At 46.9% G+C, this 16,261-nt stretch overlaps 2 protein-coding genes across 2 annotated transcripts in view; one reads left to right on the forward strand and one right to left on the reverse strand.

Annotated features, from left to right (window-relative positions):
- Positions 1-16,261, reverse strand: part of MCF2L2 (MCF.2 cell line derived transforming sequence-like 2) — a 508,793-nt gene that overhangs the window by 180,501 nt on the left and 312,031 nt on the right. The gene's annotated exons all lie outside the window — the stretch shown is intronic.
- Positions 6,782-16,261, forward strand: part of B3GNT5 (UDP-GlcNAc:betaGal beta-1,3-N-acetylglucosaminyltransferase 5) — an 89,342-nt gene continuing 79,862 nt past the window's right edge. Inside the window, exon 1 of the mRNA XM_044288563.1 lies at positions 6,782-7,087. The gene's annotated coding sequence lies outside the window, so the exon portion shown is untranslated. The remainder of the gene's footprint in view (positions 7,088-16,261) is intronic.

Raw genomic sequence — 16,261 nt, forward strand, 5'->3', positions numbered from 1 at the left:
TGAATGTGAAAGGTGGAGACGGGATTGTTTCTGAAATAATGGGAGCACTATTACTGCGTGGGACAGTCCTGCCTTCCTCTAAAGTACTGTATCTATTCCATACTGTTTGCTGTGTGGGCTTTCCAGGGCTGGTAATATAAACGGGCACTCCGGCTGGTAACGTTAGGCAGAATTATGATTGGTTATGGTGGCTGACTGAATTATAAGGTTTCTGGGCAAGGGTGGGGTTCTATGGTAGTCATTAGGTAAAGAGTGATTGGACAGGCTCATGCAATGCATTGAATTTAGAGTAGTTGCTTTATACATGAAAGCCTAAGGTTACCGCGGTGCAGATGTCAAACGTATTCATATGCCCTCACTTAACCCAATGGAAGCCAAAAGCGTGGCCCCGATATATGCTGGTAGACCTCTCTCGATGTTGTATGGAATTAGTGCGATCTGCTGTGCTACTCCATACAGAAGGACCCGACACGCAGTATACTTTTTTTTTTTTATATGACAGCCTATGAGGGGCACATGCCACTGTAGCATATAGGCATCCATCAGAGCCATCTGACATACTGTATACCTGCAGCATACACTAATAACCCGAAGGGTCAATTGCACTCCAGAAAAGTACAGAAGTTTGTAGAGTGGCAATCCAGAGGTAAGGCTAGGTCTACACGAAGACATTTGTCGCGCGACATTTTGTTGCACCAATGTCGCGCAACAATTTTTATAATGGTCGCACTGCAACATGCTGTGACTGCGATGCGACAGTCGCAGAAAATCCATTCGAGATGGATTTTTCTGCGACTATCGCGTCGCAGTCGCAGCATGTCACAGTGCGACACCATAGACTGCCATTATAAAAATAGTCGCGTGACATTGGTGCGACAAATGTTGCAGTGTAGTTATGCCCTATCAGTCGCGCGACTGTTGTCGTGTAGACCTAGCCTAAGAGCCACTCCTTTTACTATGGCCACACTGCCAAAATACTGTCATCTGAAAACAATACTGTGGGGCAGATTTATCATAGATCGGCGGCATACGTCGGTCTATCATAACCAGGCACGCTGCCAGCTGCCGCGCCTAATTTATGACAAGGTATCACTTTTTATTCCATGATTTCAAGGGCAAAGTCACCAAAACATGACGATGGGGCCATTTTAGTTTCATTTCCATTACGGTATTCACCGTACACGATAAATAATTTTATCTTTTAATAATTTGGACTTTTTATGACTTGAAAATACCAACGATGTTTACTTTTATTGTTTATTCTTATATGAGGATAGGAGATTTGTGATTGATCTGCGGCAGTCTAACTGCTGGGGCCCCCGCTGATCACAAGAACAGGAGCCTGTGCTCCCTGATTGAATGGCTGTAATACAAGCATGCTGCTGCTTTATACCCCTTTATGGGGCTTCCAAAGATAGCCGACTGCTTCTACTTGTTGAATGGAGCGGCGAAAACACGTGTATCTGCTTCTCCATTGAAATGGGGAGAATGCGCCCCCAATCTCATGACACGCACTCATCCTCTATCCTGTTGATACTGGATAATGTGTCTTAATAGGACAACCCCTATAATAGAAAGATTACAATGGCAGGCCTGAGAGGTTTCACAATGCCCCAATCTGGAATAACAGCCCATCGGCACCCAGCGATTTCGCTTTGGGGTGGGGGTGGCCAGTGCTCAGAGGCTATTGACCTTGGCATCTGAGGGGTTAAATGACTGAGACTGGAGATATATCCCATCCCATTCACTGCCAGTAATTGGCTGCTGTGGTGACGTATCGAACCCTGGCACGTCACTGTGTACTTCACAGCGTCAGTGATAGGCTGGACTATAGACAACGAAGGACAGCGATTGGCTCACAGGTGACATGCCTTATACAGAGACGTGTCACCGCTGCATACAGCATGAGGAAGACTGGATCGGCACCACAGAGAAACAGGTGAGTATGACTTGGCTTTTTATTTTAAGCTAGTCTAGGGGTTGGCCAACATTTTGCATTATTTCAGACAACCCATTTAACCCCCTTTTCTACAGCATGCAACCGGCTTGGCTGTACTTGACTCTTCACAGCTTTTTCAGTTTCCCACTAGGCAAAAGTTACTGGTAGCAACTGGTCACTTTTTGGCTACCACATCCAACAAGGTTCCAAGCAAGCCAAGGCAATATCATGAAAGTCAGAAGAAAATTCTGTTGTCTAGTGACTGGCCCGAGAGGACTTCCTTCAGCGTCTTGTGATCCAAAATGTGTTTTCTTGTTGCGGCAAACAACCAAATACCGACAATCAGTATCTTCTTCCTTTGTTCCTGTGTGTCACGGCAGTATCATGTGGCGTCACTTTGATCTCCGTTGCCATGGACAGTGAAAAACATTCTACCTCATACCAAAAGCAAGTAGAGGTAAGTACAGTGGGGTAGTGCTGACTATGCAGTGTAAGTTGCTGCACACGTTGCGGATCACATGCGATTTTGCCACACAGATTTTCGTGCGTAAAAAAGGGCGTTATACAGTACCAGCATACTGCACGAGGTTTGACAAACCTCATGAACATGTGTGGAAATTGCACTGTTGGGCTGATTTTAAAATTTGCAGCCTGTCAATTGTTTGTGCGATTCCGCTCCTTTTATATAATGGTTCACCCCACAGACTTCAGTGAGAATTATTAACATAAAGGGAAAACCGAAACAAACACTGCACAAAATAATGCATCAAAAACATAAATAATGCATAAAAAACCAACAACTGTGTTTATGGCCTCATGCACACGACAGTATTTCTTTGCGGTCCGCAAAACGGGGTTCCGTTGTTCCGTGTCCGTTTTTGTTTCCGTGTGTCTTCCTTTATTTTTGGAGGATCACCAGACATGAAGGAAAGTAAAAAAAAATCTAAGTCAAGTTTGCCACGGAAATGATAGGAAAAAAACAGACGCGGATGACAATATTGTGTGCCTTCGTGTTTTTTCACGGACCCATTGACTTGAATGGGTCCGCGTACCGTTGTCCGTGAAAAAAATAGGACAGGTCCTATTTTTTTCACGGACTGGAAACACGGATCACGGACGCGGATGACAAACGGTGCATTAGCCGAGTTTTCCACGGACCCATTGAAAGTCAATGGGTCCGCAGAAAATCATGGAAAACGGAACAACGGACACAACAGCGGTCGTGTGCATGAGGCCTATTTATTAGCAATCTTGTATGCAGTTTTGATATTGACTTCATGTGGATTCTCCGCATACAAATAATGTGTACATATAGCGTAAAAGTGGCTTTGGAGTACAAGCACACAAATGCCACGGAAGTGTGCGAGGAAAATCTGCAGCATTGACAGCAGCAGTGAAATGGATGAGATTTTAACAAATGTCATCAACGTGATGCAGAAAATGTATGAAAGCTGCCCATACTGTACAGACGTGGCAGGCGGTAAAGTAACCCCTGGTGCGTTAACACACAAGCTTATCACGCCGGCTTAGTCTAACAACGTGCAAAGCTTCTACGGCTTAAAGTTGGTTTTGAGTTACACTGTTGGGTCAATGCGTTAACCCCCTGATGTTGGCGCCTGCTACATCTGGAACTTGATCTGTAGTGCGGGTTTCAACGTCAACCATGTCAATTTATGTTGTAGATTTCTGGAGCAAATTTGCATAAATTTCGTAGCATTTTCACACCACTAAGGCTAGGTCTACACGACGACATTTGTCGCACCAATGTCGCGCGACAATTTTTATAATGATAGTCTATGGTGTCGCACTGCGACGCTCGCAAAAAATCTATTCGAGATGGATTTTTCTGCGACTGTCGCAGTGCGCGTAGTTGTGCCCGATCTGTCGTGTAGACCTAGCCTTATCCACACTATCCCCGCAATGTGGCCATATCCTGACAGGAGAGGAGTGGGTCTGCTTAGGCTGCTTTCACACTAGCGTTCGCTGGTCCGTTTGAAGGAGCTCACGAGCGGACCCGAACGCAGCCGTCCAGCCCTGATGCAGTCTGAATGGAGGCGGATCCGCTCAGACTGCATCAGTCTGGCGGCGTTCAGCCTCCGCTCCGCTCGCCTCCGCACGGACAGGCAGACAGCTGAACGCTGCTTGCAGCGTTCGGGTGTCCGCCTGGCCGTGCGGAGGCGTGCGGATCCGTCCAGACTTTCAATGTAAGTCAATGGGGACGGATCCGTTTGAAGATGCCACAATGTGGCTCAATCTTCAAGCGGATCCGTCCCCCATTGACTTTACATTGAAAGTCTGGACGGATCCGTACGAGGCTATTTCCACACTTAGCTGTTCTATGCTAAAAATAATGCAGACGGATCCGTTCTGAACGGAGCCTCCGTCTGCATTATTATGAGCGGATCCGTTCAGAACGGATCCGCCCGAACGCTAGTGTGAAAGTAGCCTAAGTGTGATGTGAAAGGGGCTCACGGCGGTTCAGTAGTTATCAATGATGCCTTGCAGCGCTGGGGTTTTAGGGTCAAAGTGGGCACGACTACTGCGTGAGGACACTAAGACCTCTTTCCCACAAGCGATACTGCAGCAAATGGTCATGCTGCATATTTAACCCCTTCCTGCCCAGCTCCATATATGAACCCCCTCAGATGCCGTGGTCAAATGTGACCAGGAAATCTGGGAGCTAAATTACCCGGAAGCGCGAGCCCCTGGACCCGCAATGGCTCCCCTTAGTGAGGATCGAGAGGGACGGATATTGTGTGCGGCAGCTTCGATCCTCCTGAATGATCTGAGGCTGCCTATGGCCAGGCTCCATTGGAACACAGTGTAATGCATTGGAGTCTATGAGAGTAGCAATGTAATGATTGCATGTTCTAGATCCCTATGGGAACATTAAAAAATAAAAATAAATATATATATATATATATATATATATAAATAAATATATAGATCCTTTTTAAATATAAAAATTCTAATCACCCCCTTTCCCCAAAATAAGATTCCATCTTTCATTTTCCAAAGGAGCTGTGAAAAATAAAAGGTGGGATCTGATTGGTTGCTATGAGCAACTAAGCCTGTTCTACTTTACACCAGTTTGATAAGGCTCCATTCACACGTCTGCAATTGTGAACAAGAATAGGCATTTCTATAGGGGTGCTGGCCGGGTGTATTGCAGATCTGCAAATTGCGGATCCTTAATACACTACGGACGGGGCTCAGCCTGTGCCACAGACATGAATGGAGGGGCCCAGCCTGTGCCACAGAATTCCATGGAGGGACTCAGCATGTGCCACAGACATCAATGGAGGGACTCAGCCTGTGCCACAGACATGGAGGGACTGAGCCTGTGCCACAGACATAAATGGAAAGGCTCAGCCTGTGCCACAGACATGAATGGAGGGGCTCAGCCTGTGCCACAGACATGGAGGGACTGAGCCTGTGCCACAGACATGAATGGAGGGGGTCAGCCTGTGCCACAGACATGAATGGAGGGGCTCAGCCTGTGCCACAGACATAAATGGAGGGGCTCAGCCTGTGCCACAGACATAAATGGAGGGGCTCAGCCTGTGCCACAGACATGAATGGAGGGGCTCAGCCTGTGCCACAGACATGAATGGAGGGGGTCAGCCTGTGCCACAGACATGAATGGAGGGACTCAACCTGTGCCACAGACATGAATGGAGGGGGTCAGCCTGTGCCACAGACATTAATGGAGGGGCTCAGCCTGTGCCACAGACATGAATGGAGGGGCTCAGCCTGTGCCACAGACATGAATGGAGGGGCTCAGCCTGTGCCACAGACATAAATGGAAAGGCTCAGCCTGTGCCACAGACATGAATGGAGGGGCTCAGCCTGTGCCACAGACATGAATGGAGGGGCTCAGCCTGTGCCACAGACATGAATGGAGGGGCTCAGCCTGTGCCACAGACATGAATGGAGGGGTTCAGCCTGTGCCACAGACATGAATAGAGGGGCTCAGCCTGTGCCACAGACATGAATAGAGGGGCTCAGCCTGTGCCACAGACATGAATGGAGGGGGTCAGCCTGTGCCACAGACATGAATGGAGGGGCTCAGCCTGTGCCACAGACATGAATGGAGGGGCTCAGCCTGTGCCACAGACATGAATGGAAAGGCTCAGCCTGTGCCACAGACATGAATGGAGGGACTCAGCCTGTGCCACAGACATGAATGGAGGGGCTCAGCCTGTGCCACAGACATGAATGGAGGGGGTCAGCCTGTGCCACAGACATGAATGGAGGGGCTCAGCCTGTGCCACAGACATGAATGGAGGGGCTCAGCCTGTGCCACAGACATGAATGGAGGGGCTCAGCCTGTGCCACAGACATAAATGGAAAGGCTCAGCCTGTGCCACAGACATGAATGGAGGGGCACAGCCTGTGCCACAGACATGAATGGAGGGGCTCAGCCTGTGCCACAGACATGAATGGAGGGGCTCAGCCTGTGCCACAGACATGAATGGAGGGGCTCAGCCTGTGCCACAGAAATCAATGGAAGGACTCCATTTTCTTTCCATGGCAGTTATGCCGTAAATCTGGAGCGGCTGTACGGATACATTGTAACCTATGAAGCTAAACTGTGTAGGGAGGACGCGCTCGGCGCCACAGCAACCAATCAGATTGCTGCTTCCTTTTTCCACCTATCCTCCAAGTAAGAACTGTCATATGATTGGTCGTAGCATCAGCACCGTTCCTCTTAGCGACCTGTGTGTGCGGTTACGTGTCCAGGCAGCTGCCTCCGTTTGTTCAGAAAGCTGGAGCCGAGCCCGCGCTCCTACATTGTCTTCAGTTTAGTACACACAGGTCGAACAATCGTCTGGTAGCTTAATGGGGCATAGCTGCCAGTTGGTTAAGGAAACTCCATCACTCCCATTGTTATTTGTCCTAATGTACACACAGCAGGAGTCGCTTCAACCTTCCCGGACGTAACATTAGTGAGGCAGCTGCCAGCGCTCCATCTTGCGTCCCGTCCAGGGTTCAGTGCTGCGGTGTCAGCTCGCGGGGTCACGTGATTGGCTGCGAGCAGAAGTGAGGGGAAAACCTTCCACAGCTCAGCACTCGGCACAGTGGCCGCCTGTGTGGAGGAGCGACCGCCGCCGTGTGCCCGCCGGCCTGCCCACCCCGACTCCTCAGGTCAGTCTACGTGTCCTATTCTATCTGCCTATGTCCCATTGACACCCCTGTCTAATCAGTGGGCACTCTTGGCTTCTATACCTGGCACCAGATTTACTTTCTGACATGGATTTTGGCCGCTATCAACTCGTTTTTGGTTAAGGGTCGTTTCACATTACAGCTTATTTTGCTAAATGCGTTTTTTGTCTTGTTTTATTTACTGTGTGGATATTCCATGCTGGCGAATGGGAAGTTATAAAACATCCCTCATACTTTTCTTTATGTAGTGGTCTCTTTTTTTAATTTTTCTTCTTGCTCCCTTGGGTTTTTTTTTTTTTTTAGATGGTATTATGTTCTGGGTGTGTCTATTTGATTAGTTTTTTTTCCCATGAACTTCTCTAAAGGGAGGAAAAAGTTGTAAAAAAAAAAATCGACTCCAAGTCAAAAAAAAAAAAAATGTACAACAGAATTTCATGGTTTATTATAATAAAAAAACGAAGAAAAAAAGTTTTTGTTTTTTTTCAAGATTCCATTCACGTGATGCAGAAAAATGTGAAAAAGCTGCAGGTTTGCCATTCCCTAGTTATATGATTAAGGGCTCACGTGCACGGCCGGTTTTGTGGTCCGCAAAACACTCCTAACCAGCCGTGTCTGTTCCTAATTTTGCGCACTGAAACGTCCTGCCCGCTATAGAACTGTTCTAAAACAGACAAGAATAGGACATGTTCTATTTTTTTTATTTTTTATGGGGCAGCGGAATGGACATACAGATGTGGACAGCACACCGTGAAGTCAACGGGTCCATATCTGGATAGGATGCAGACCAAAAAATGCGGTTGTGTGAATGAGCCCTAAATCCCCCAGTGCAGTGAGGGAGACTCAACGCCATGGACTGCAACACAAAGGTTGCTGGTGAATGCGGGGATCCCTTTTAGTCCGAAATCAGGAACATACATTGCATCCAAGTGCATTTTGGAATTTCCCAGACTTCCTGGGTTGCTTGGTGTGGCGGGTTTTAATTGATTAGAAGCTTGTTTTGGATCTGAAATGACCAGATACTTGGCTGGATGGACGAGCAGCCCCCAGCACAGTATACAGCCCTGGCACCGACGTCATCCTCACCGTGCTCCCACGCTTCCTTGCCTCTTGCTAAATATAATGTGTCTGGAAAGGTTGTGTTGCCAGGTACCTGCTATGTAGTGCCCAGAAACAGATCCTCTGTGTGTGCCTATGCAGGATCTCCACTTCCGAGGCCTGATTATTATTTATCTATTAATTTTTTATTTTTTTCCATTTGTAGACCAGGTTAAGGCAACTTTCACGCCTGCGTTCGAGGTGGATCCGTCTTGTATCTGCAAAGACGGATCCGCACCAATAACGCAAACGCTTCTATCCGTTCAGAACGGATCTGTTTGCATTATTCATTCAAAAAAACAAGTCTGTCAAAACAGATCCATATTGACTTACATTGAAAGTCAATGGGGGACGGATCCGTTTTCAATTGTGTCAGTGAAAAACGGATCCGTCCCCATTGACTTACATTGTAAGTCAGGACGGATCCGTTTGCATTATTCATTCAAAAAAAAAAGCCCTTACGTCGAAAGTGAATTGGGGACGGATCCGTTTTCAAGTGCACCAAATTTTGTCAGTGAAAATGGATCCGTCCCCATCATTGACTTACATTGTGTGTCAGGACGGATCTGTTTGGCACTGCATCATCAGGCGGACATCAAAACGCTGCAAGCTGCGTTTTGGTGTCCGCCTCAAAAGCGGAACTGAGACCAAACGCAGCCAAACTAATGCATTCTGAACAGATCCTTTATATATTTAAAATGCATTGGGGCTGAACTGATCCGTTTTGGGCCGCTTGTGAGAGCTCTGAAACGGATCTCACAAGCGGACCCTGAAACGCCAGTGTGAAAGTAGCCTAATACAGTGTATTGGGGGATGGGGATTTGTAGAGACATCCCAAAGGGAACGTAAAGATTTCTATCATAACTATTCCTTTTCACTTCACGTTTTGGCCAATAAACACTGCAAGGCTAAGTGTACACAGCAGTGTCATTTAGGGCTCATCCACACGACCAGATTGTCAATGTGTCCGTTCCACAAAAAGATAGAACATGTCCTGTACTTGTCCACAAAATGCAGACCACTGACCCATTGAAGTCAATGGCTGGGGAAAAAAAAAAAAAAAAAAGATAAAAAGCAGACCTCACACAGATGTCATGCAGGTCCGTGAATGACAAAATACATACGGTCGTGTGCAAAAGCCCTAATGCAGATTCAAAACCGGCACAGGTCCATTCTTGGTGCAGTTACTGCGCAGACCCCTCGCAAAGCCGCATCGCGAGCCGGCAGTAGTTTAGCTCCAGTCACCACCGCGCGGTGGGACACTGTCGACATCGCGAAGGGTGAAATCTGCACTGAAAATTCCCACACAAGATTCAGAATCCGCACTGCAGGTCAATGTCCACGCGTAGGTACATGAGCCGGTGCTGTATTACTCTATGGATGTTCTGCACATAATACGCAGTGTGTGCCTGTACCCCAAACCTGCACAATGTGAACCGAGCTGTAGGCATGTTATTGCTGACCTTTTTTAGTTAGTAGGCTGGCATACTGTATCTGGTGACAGACGTGGGATTGGTGAATAATGAAACTTATTTTATTCATGCTATTCATATTAAAATAAAGTAAAAATACAAACAGTGGTAGGAAGTCACAATAAGCGTAAAAAAAAAAAAATGCATAAAATTGTATGAAAAATATTTTAAAAAAAAGGGTATACAGAGGTATATAAAATGCAGTCTCCGCGGGGAGGGATTAATATGGCCCCAGTATTAATTCCTCCCCGCGGAGACTGCATTTTATATACCTCTGTATACCCTTTTTAAAAAATATATTTTTCATACAATTTTATGTATTTTTTATTTTATTTTTTATGCTTATTGTGACCTATACCGATCATCCCCCTTCTTCCTACCACTGTTTTAATTTTTACTTTTATTTTACATTATTTTAATATTAATATTGAGAATAAAATAAGTTTAATTATTCACCAATGCCATGTCGGTTCTCTGCTGGTCACCAGATATAGCGTACCAGTCTACTAACTAAGCATTTTTACTTTATACCTCCCTTCCTGACGGGGTGAGTCAGTCAGACTTTGAGCACCTTGCATGACACCAGGCAGGTGAGCATCTATACAACCTTGTGTACCTTGCTTGACCAAGGTCCTATAAAGATACATCATCTGATTTTATAAATCGGGCATTGTTAGGGTACGCCCGGACATATACAATATATTTCGCGGTGTTACTGCAGAATGGTGTTCTGCACGGACAGCGCATGGACCCATTAATTTAATGTGGCTGGCCTCATGCAAAGTATTTTTGGTCTGTGTCCGATCCACATTTTTTTCCGGTTCCCACTCGGACCCATTAATTTCTATAGATCCGCAGCCATGCCGTAAATTATAGAACCTGTTCTGTTCTTCTCCGTTTTAAGGCTACTTTCACACTTGCGCTTGATCGGATCCGTTCTGAACGGATCCGATCATATTAATGCAGACGGAGGCTCCGTTCAGCACGGATCCGTCTGCATTAATAACTTAGAAAAATTTCTAAGTCTGAAAGTAGCCTGAGCGGATCCGTTCAGACTTTCAATGTAAAGTCAATGGGGGACGGATCCGCTTGAAGATTGAGCCATATGGTGTCATCTTCAAACGGATCCGTTCCCATTGACTTACATTGTAAGTCTGCACGGATCCGCACGGCCAGGCGGACAGCTGAACGCTGCAAGCAGCGTTCAGCTGTCCGCCTGGCCGTGCGGAGGCGAGCGGAGCGGAGGCTGAACGCCGCCAGACTGATGCAGTCTGAGCGGATCCGCTCCATGCATCAGGGCTGGACGGAGGCGTTCGGGTCCGCTCGTGAGCTCCTTCAAACGGAGCTCACGAGCGGACCGACGAACGCAAGTGTGAAAGTAGCCTTACAGTGGGTCCTGCCAAAATTGCAGGATGCACACGGACCGAAACCGTAATTTTCGAACCAAAACCAGATATGGTCGTGTGCAGGAGGCCTCACGGACATGCCGTATTTTTGTCCGTGTTGCAAACATGACACACCCTGTGAAGTTTAGGGGTCTGTGAAAAGCACTGGCAGAACATGGGGGGCATTAGTGTTGTCAATGGCTTTCACTAACCATGGATAGGAGAGGCTACAGCAATCCGTTTTCAGCCTAGCAGTGCTCGTGGAATATGGACGACACACTGAGGGCAAAACGGATGTTGTAAAGGATGACACACTGACCGTCCCAGGCATTGACAGGGACATGTAAATGAAGCCTCACATACATACAGCCATACATAGTTGAGTGGTGTCAGGCAAGGTTTTAGGTTCTCGGTTGTGTTGTGGATAATCCATAACTGTTTTATAAGAGCACAATGACATGATGGTGCAGCCGTGCTGCGGTCGAATACCGCGCTGCCGTTTAAACTAATAAAGACCACACTGTTTGGTTGGTTTGCATTGTTAATGGCTGCATGATATAATGGTTGCCATGTGGTGTTAGTTTAATTGGACCCTGCAGCGGCCCTGACAGCCGCATGGTACGCGACCGCAGTGCACCACAGTGTGATTGTACCCAACGGGGGTCATTAATCAAAGACTGGCTTTAACGTTGGTCTTTGATAGTCACTGCACAGCTGGAGGAACCACCTAATTTAGACCTCATGCACACGGCCGTTGTTGGCCAGTACCCATTTTGCGGCCCGCAAACAGCGGACATTTATAGACCGCATCACAGATACGGACCCATTAACTTGAACGGGTCCGCAATCTAGAAGGTGCAGTGCGGAACGGAGGCACGGAAGCACTATAGAGTGTTTCCGTAGGTTTTCTGTCCGTGCTTCCGCACCGCAAAAGAGTAGTGCATGTTGCGGTGTGGGCCGTCGGATGCAAATTGCGGGCCTCATTCAAGTGAATAAGTATCTGCAGACAGCAGCCACACGGTCACTGCCCCTGCATTACGAACCTCAGCACGGGCGAGGCCGACACATGGTCGCGTGCATGAGGCCTTATGATGCGTGGCAACATCTGGCAGTCCGTGCACTTGGCGTGAAAACTACTTCAGCCCCTGACTGGAGCAGATTTTACTCGTCTTTTCCACGTGTTTCAACCTGTTGGTACATTTGCCAGGGACGATGTCCCAGCTGACCCCCACCACTCCCAAGGGGCAAGGACAGCGTAAAAACGGCATGCAACAAAATGTTGTGCACTTCTGTTATGCCAGAAAATGACCCTCGATAAGTCAAGGCTGTGTTACATGTGTTCAAGCCACCCATCAGCTGTATACACTAAGAGGGTTTCCTGATGAAACGTGTAGGCATACATAGGCCGCAATGTTATACGTGTACTGTATACCTTTTGTGGGTTGCCTGTGCATCAAGAAACGCGGTTGTCTATGCAGTAGAAAGAAATGTCTACCAGCCTTATCAGATGAATGGGGAAGTGCAGCTAAAAAAATCCCATGCGTGCGGGGAGATTTCCTGGTGCATACGCTGTGCATGCAGTGCAAACATGTGAACATAGCTGGACTTGCTCTTGTATAATGTACCCTTTCAGTGAGGGAAAAACAAAGTAAACCTCTGAACAATCTGCCGTCACTTGGATCCTAGCATGATGTGCCAGTTTTTCTTCTTTTTTTCAGTGACCGCTTATTTGAAAGCACATACTGTAGACAGACGCTTGTGCCAAGCCTCCTGAGAACTGCTGAAGGCTACGCAGCACTGTGTGACACTTGACTCCTTAAACCTGTGACCTGCAGAAACAGATATTTGTCAGCAATGTTGCAGGGATATGATCTGGTGCTCCGGGAAAACTCATTGTGGCACATTTACTTAGGGCTCATTCACACGGCGGTCCCCAATGCACGGGCAACTTCCGTACGGCCGCCGGGATGAATCCAGACCCATTCAACTTGAATGGCTCTGCATTCGTCCGTTTTGCAAAAAGATAGGACATGTCCTATCTTTTTGCGGAATGGAGCCCCACAGAAGCACTCTGTAGTGACTTTGTTCCGTGCTTCCATTCCGCACCGTTCAAGTGAATGGGTGCGCATCCGTGATGCGGAATGCACACGAAACGGTATCCGTTTATTGCGGATCCGCATATGTGGTCCACAATACGGAAACAGGAACTCATACATTCGTGTGCATGAGGCCTTAGATCTGCTTTTTAACGCTTTGTGCCTCGTCATAAATGAGGCGCATCTGTGACAGTCCTTGTTCGATATTCTGACCCCTCTAACTTTTTTGTAGTTACGTGTCTGAAGCTTTTTTAGGGCTCATTTTTTGCAGGCCGATCTGTACTTTTCATTGATACTATTCTGAGTTGTGTACGACTTCTTGATCACTTTTTTTATTTAATTGTTTGTGGGAAATGAAGTGTCCAAAAACAGCGAATCGGCCATTTTTTGGTGATCTGTCATATGGGCAAAATATATTTTATGGTTAATTGTTTATTTTTTTGGGGGTGAAAGGGGAGGTGATTAGAATTTTTATATAGGGCACTATAAACAGGCAATCATTATATTGCTATTCATTGCTAATGCATTGGAGTCTATGAGAAATGTACTAGTTTCCTATGGAGCCTTGGTACAGACAGGGGCTCCATAGAAAACACTGTGCAGCGGCCTCTTGTCATTCTCTACTGCATACACGATCGTCACCGGAAGGACCTGGAGAATACCCAGAAGTGTGTGCTCGGATGCTGTGGTCAGGATTGACATGTGGGTGTCTGCTTTTTCAAAAAGAAGGCCCCCCTGCAGCTATGGCGCCCACTCCACAGAGGGCCCCATCTTTAAAGACCCGGCCAGCACTGTACTAGTATATCTACTTGACGTTGGCGTCATTTTGTAGATGTTTGTAAATATTTTTTTAGGACGTTAGATTTTCAAGAAAACTTCAAAAACTGACTTTTTTAAGGGCCAATTTAGCTATGAAGTGACTTTGAAAGGCTGACATAATACAAATCACATATGGATAACCCCATTTTATAAACTACTCTCAAAATATTCAACCTTTGTTAACCTTGGAGGCTGGGCCTCATAGCCTTCCGTAGATTGCACTTTGCTATGGCAACCATCGCGGGGAGCCGCTGGAGCTAGAGGGGGAGATCTCTACCTGTGTAAACACCCAGAGTTAATCTGCTGGCAGTGGACCCGGGATAAACTTCTCCAGCGTGGCCGGGCTGGCAGAGGGAATCATGCTACCCTGATCCCTACTGCTGGGTTTTGGCTCTTTCGCAACCCCCACACGCTGCTGCAGGTGTCCCCGTGTCAACATCTGGTATGACGAAGGTCATGTGGCCGCTGCAACCAATGATAGGAGACACGTCACCACTACAGCCAATGTGTCATGTGACCCAGTGACATGACACATGGGAGACACGTCACCGCTGACCAACCAATTGTTGATGTGGGGAGCCCTGAGCTGCAGCAGCCCGGGAGGAAGGGGACGAAGGATCGGGTAAGTATGATTTCCTCTGCTGGTCTGGCCATGCTAGGGAGTCTGCCCGAGCGGCCCCCAAGGGGTGAATAACGCCTTGAACATGTGTCATTGTAAGTGCAGCAATTGCTATCTCCAGGAAAAACAATAGAGGCTGTCACTAATTGGTATTGTGGACTACGGTAGTCAACAACAGAAGAGGATTTTGGAGACTGATTTCCTTCCAGAATTTTTGAAACATTTATGAGTTTCGGCTGACTACTAGTAAGTATAATTCCTGTTTAGCACCTCACATACATAGAAATATAATGACGGGATCTGCATAATTTAACACTCCTGCTAGTCTCACTTCCTGACTGCTTCTATATACAATGAAACTGCAATATATGCTGGCAGACCATGTTAATCTCCTTCTTTCTTCCATTCGTTTACTACTGGCTGGCTAGAGGTAGAAGAGAACAGGACTGAAGGATCACCCTACCCAGTCTGTTTGCTCTCTCTGATCATGGGGAGGCTAGTCTGCATGGGAGCAGGAGAACCAAAACGATGGGAGATTTGTAATCGCAGCCTACTGCAACTTTTCATGTGTTGAGAGAATACTAAAAAAAGGTTTTTCTTGAACTGATAAGAAGTTAATTTGACTTCCAGATGCAGCAAGACTATCTCAGGTCTTCCAGAATGATGTTTCTGTAACCTCATACAGTTTAAGGGTTCATGCACACGAACGTGCGTGGCCCTCAAACAGCAGGTCCGCAATATACAGGCACCGGCCGTGTGCGCTCTGTATTACGGATGCAGACCTATTCAATTGAAAGGGTACGCAAGATATGGAGCTGAGCGGAGGCATGGGTTGGAAACACTACAAAGTGCTTCAGTGGGATTTCTGTCTGAGCCTCCGTACCACCAAAAAATAGAATGTTCTATTTCTTGCAGTGCGGACTGGATCTTGAGGATCGCAGAAAGGGTCCGCGCAGGGCCGGTGCCTCGTGCATTGTGGACTGCAGGGATTGTCCAGTTCAGTACTGGTGGCCTGTCTCCAGGATAGGTCAATATCTGATCAGTGCGGGTCAAGCTCCCGGGACCCCCACAGCTGTTTTAAGAGGCCATGGTGCTGACGCTTCCTAGGCCATGATGTCACATTCAGTGGTCACATGACCTATGTGCAACTTAGTTCAATTTAAGTAAACTTGAGTGGGCTGCAATACCAGACACAGGCGCTATACAGTGTATGCTGAGGAGGTGGCAGCACTCACTGGAGCGAGGACCGGCAGATGTGAAACGGGCCTAAATCAATAGATCGGCTGTTGTCCAGCTCTTAACTATGTTCATTTTTCAGTTGCACATGAACATATTTTTCTTCCATTTCCGTTCCTTTTTTTTTACAGGTCCTTATGCGGAACCATTCATTTCAAAGGGGCTTGAATAAAACCGGAAATGACTCTGTGTGCATTTCGTGTCCGCATGTCCGTTCCGCCCCAAAAAAAATAGAAGTCCTATTCTTTTTTCATTATGCGGACAAGGACAGGCATTGTTACAATAAATCTGCAAAAAAAAATGGATGCAACTCGGACATCACATGGATGTCATCCTTTATTAAAGTTGATTTATCTTCTGAGAATTTAGAAGTGACAACAAATGTGGCTGCACGTCCTTTTCTCACATTTTCTAAAATGGCCAAAACAAAACAA

This window comes from Bufo gargarizans, chromosome 4 (genome assembly GCF_014858855.1).
Source record: "Bufo gargarizans isolate SCDJY-AF-19 chromosome 4, ASM1485885v1, whole genome shotgun sequence".
In the NCBI taxonomy this organism is placed as follows: Eukaryota; Metazoa; Chordata; class Amphibia; order Anura; family Bufonidae; genus Bufo; species Bufo gargarizans.